Source organism: Pinus tabuliformis, chromosome X (genome assembly GCF_031772625.1).
Source record: "Pinus tabuliformis cultivar Carrire ecotype Pingquan chromosome X, CPIR1, whole genome shotgun sequence".
NCBI classification, from domain to species: Eukaryota; Viridiplantae; Streptophyta; class Pinopsida; order Pinales; family Pinaceae; genus Pinus; species Pinus tabuliformis.
In genome coordinates, this window is record NC_142308.1 from 1,496,298,471 (window position 1) to 1,496,303,219 (window position 4,749).

Consider the following 4,749-nt stretch of genomic DNA (forward strand, 5'->3'; position numbering starts at 1 on the left):
TTGAGTTGTCATGTAATTGGACTAGTCTACCAAAAGGACATTCACAACACTTTTCCAGTTAAATTTTTACCTCTTTCCATGAGAGGCAAGAATTTGACACATTAAAATATGTAAGGAACAACTGGAATATAAATATGCACATACTTCAAACTAAGTGATATGATTATTTATGAGAAAAATCATTTGTGTGTATGTCCATAAAAATCGTGTAACTTGGAATTTTGTGTGTAGGCTCAACAAAAACCAAAACCTATTTTCCAAAGACCAAGGCATGGACTATGAGAAACAAAGAAAATCAAAATATAGGCAAAATATCCTCTAAGGCATAGAATATGATAGATAGAGATCAAATCAACACAAAAGAAAAATATCCATGCATAAAATTCCTTGTGAATGAAAGTTGAAAGGGAGTTTTATCAAGAGAAGAAAGGGAACTACATTTGAATGGCTAGCCAATTGAATGTTATGAGATTTTCCAAAAAATGAGACGGAATAATATAATGATTAATGTACCTATGAGTTCAAATCGACCACCCACCACACCCTTGACGATGACCAAAATGCAATAACCTTGTTGCTAAGAAAACTATTGATGTGAAAACCCTATATGCTTGATTTATATAAACTCATTGATGCAAAGGCACTAGAGGCTTATTTGTGGACATGGATGATAGTGGGATTTTAATAGAAGTCTTTAGTTGGTTTTGTGGCCACATTGTTACTTCCTACATATAACAATTTAACCTATTAGAAAAGAAAAAGAAATAGAAAAGGGATGATTAATCACAAAACTATTATAGACGTGAATATTGGTCTTCTTGCAATCGCCACCGAGAGATCATCTATAGATCATGTTGGCCCATCAAATGATGCTCCATGAATAAATTGACAAAGCATCATGGTTTGACTTGTTTATTGAATAGAGGGGAAAAATCAGATTAAAAAATAAAAATGGGGGGCAGGGGGAGCAAGACCTATGACCCTTAACCAAGACCCCTCCAAGACCAAGTCAAACTTCTCCTTAACGTGCTTCCTTCTTTCAAAGTCAAACCAAGTCAACTTTCCTTATAACAGCGTCAAATTCTCTTTTTTCGTACCCGCAACCTGACTGCAACTCCGACCTCTCTTCCTACAATCCTGACCTACCTGCAACTTCTGCAATTTTCACACGTGTGGGTAATTTGGCCTTCTCCTTTCTTCGCTTGACTTGATTTATTCTTCTTGAGAATTTGACTTTCCAAGGAGACCTCTTTTGTCCCAAAACTCGACTCTTGTTGATGAATGCAATTCTAATTTTCTACAAGTTTAGAATGACCTAGATCCTCTTCACACATGTGAGAGTGATGACCCAAAAATAGTCCAAAGTTATTCGATTTTATTTTCTTTATTCTTCCTCCTTCTCTTGGTGATGAAGCCTCTTCTTGTATTTTTATCGAACTTCTGTGATATGATTGGATACCTTTGAATGAGGTTGGGTACCCTTATTTATAGGCTTCTTATTCTAGCTTATAGGTCGACTTGTCACTATCTCTAGGCCGACTTGTCATTTGTATAGGTCAACATGTTGTTTTCACTTTGACAAGGTCTTGGAGGGTCTTTGACTCTATTTTTGACTCAAATATTTTTTTTTACAATATGTAACATGCCCAAAAGGGTCCTCCATACATGACAATGACTCAATTGACTTGTATACTCAATGAGAAGCCCTAGAAGCACTCAAAGGTGCTTGACCTATAAAACAAATAACCTTGAGAATGAAATCCATGCCTCAAGAATAACAATAACAATTTGATTTTTCTCTTTACATCAAATACATAAAATCATGATTACATATGTCATTATGAAGATCGAACCTAGTTACATATTTCAACACGAAGTTTAGTCCAAATTTGATCTCATGTACTTGTTTCCTTTTGAAGCACTCAAAGTATCATTTTTGACAAAGATTCATGCTCAAAATTTAAATTCATTCAAACCTTACACTAACCTTATTTGGCATAAATCCGAGACTAATCCTTTGACATCATAGGTCAGTTACAGATTCATCTTACTTCACTAATGCATTAAGTTTAATTGATGTACATTTTGGAGACTAATCTATATGATTGTTTGGCATCATGTCAAACACTAAGTAAACATTGTTTAGAAATCATCGATATGTGTGCGCGTGCGCTTACAGAAGTCTGGAAGTTTCTTCTCTTTACACTTTCTTGTGACTCTCTTCTGGTATAGTCCTAATAAGCAATGATTACTTGTACGACCATTGGTGTATCATGTTGATAAGAAAGAAGAATCAGAAGAGTAGGACCTCTCTACAACCTTGTCATCTTGTAGCAGATTCAACTGTCTTACTGCGTATCTGAAGTAAGAGTTCTTGTTCAGTAGTTAAGGGTTTCTGATTGACAATCTCATCATTGTCATTGGAATTCCTTTCAACAATCACATCATTCTATTGTTAAAGCATATGATCAGAAGTTCTAGGATTGATCCTTGAGCATAGGCTTAGTTGGTTCAACACTCTATGATCCTAAACTCATTGAGACACAAGTTGAAACAACTTTTAGTTGAGCATAGATTATATTGGTGGCATTTAGGTTTGTGCTCGTGGGCACAAGTCAACAGTGAGAGCAATGACATTATTACATAGCATATATGGTGTAGGTCATTGTGTTAATGGATTGGACATACTTTTGCTAGAGTTATTGACTAATATATTTATATGACAAACAATGTTGGTTAGAGTTGTGGAGCTAGGGTTTTAGCTGTCGAAGTTGAAATATTGCATTAACATTAACAACTAGGGTTTGATGTGTAGATTGAGAAGAGTCTGAATTGATTGTTATTTTCTTCTATTACAGTACTGATATCGAGCACAGGTGGATCTAGTCTGGAAATTGTGAAACGTGGTCTACTGGTGTGAGTTGAAGGTTAGAGCCTTAAGGGAAAGTGGCAGCTTGTTGATTAGGGTTTCAAGGTGGTGCAAGGAAGGAGAGTGGAGTCTCCTACATGTCGAAGCCTTAGAACACTTAAGGGTGGCAAGGTGGTGTTAGGGCAGGTTGGAGCCTACATAGGGTATTGGAGTGCCCTTTTAGTTGGAGCTGGTGAATTAGGGTGTTGAAGCATCCTTTCAGTTATAGCTGATAAATCAAGGGGTTGGAGCCTCCTTCTAGTTGTAGCTACAAAATCTTGAAAGTTGGAGCTTTCCATTAATGTAATCTTGAAAAGACATATATTAAGAAGCATTCGGTGGTTTTTCTCTCGGAAGGGTCTCCACCTAAAAGGTGTCTATTGTCTTGATGTTTGCACATTGTTGAATGGTGTTGTTTACAGTTGATTTATGTTACATTAGATGATAATATTAATTAATGCTCTGTGAAGTTAAGAATATACTAATTGATAAGAAATATTGATTCTCCCCCCACCATCATTTCCAACATAAAGGAGGAATATTTTCAATTTATATTAAAATATTTATAAAGAAAAAAAGTTACTTTTAAAACCCTAAACACATCTCGACAAATGCAGAATGGAGTCAATCATTGAAGAGAAAGGAATAGATTCTAATTCAGAAATAAAGGAAGGAAGATTTCGAGAAACCTCATATAGCTATGCTTCAGTGCTATTTAGAATTAAAGGGTCTATTACAAGAAAATATGTTACTATTTCTATCACACCCATTGAAGATAAAAATTATATAAAACCCAAAATCGCAAACCAATTAGTGATTTTTGAATCAAATATAATCGAAAAATTATATTGTTTTGAAAAAAAACAATATGACATAGCCAATTTACAATTAAACGCTGGAGATTATACATTTAAATCGCAATTCTCAGTTCGACCCCTATGGAGCGATCATGGTGACATTATTTGGGTTCATTATCGATGGAAACTCTAGGGTCCTTCATCCTAAATATGAAGAATAAGTTTTTATCATTTTCCTATAGAAAGAAAAAAAACACTACATGACATTACATTGAAATAGATTGGGTAACATGAGAAGACATACAAGATATCTCAAAAGTAACTTTTCAAGAAAGTAAAAAAGCAATACAAAATATGTAAAAGGAAGAGCTGAAAAAAATGAAAAAGTCTCTTAGCTTAAGGAGCATAGTGAAAAATTACTAACACAAATTAAGAAGCTTAAGAAGGACAAGAAGTCAGAAAACAAAGTACAACAACTTATCGAGAAGGAAATGTCAAAATCTTCAAATGTAGAAATTCAAATTGAAGATAAAGGAACGAATATTGATCCAATGAATATCACAACTAAGAAGATGAAAGCCAATTGAAGTAAAAAAATATTTTGATGTTGCAATTTAGATGATGAAAAATCCAAATGAAGATTTTGTAACCAACTAAACAACATCAGTATTTGAAGTAAATCAGGAAATTGTCACACACATGATAAGGGAAAATCAAACACAACAACTCCTTATCAACGTCCAAATCACAAGAGTAGACAACTCAATCAGTCTGCATATTTGTATCACTCGTAGCATAAACAACGAACTTATGTTCCAAAAACTATCAATGTCAGTGCAATTCAGTGTTGTGATAAAAATTCACACGAAGTGTCTAATAACCGCAAGATTCCACAGAGGATTAATTTAGGATGGTTATATTCCTTCTCAATTCGACAATTATTTTTATCACTTGGAGGATCCTATCATCTTATATCATTGAAGATGAAAAATCGAATAAATTCTGAAAGATGTGAATAAATTACAAGACAAAGAAATAGATAAT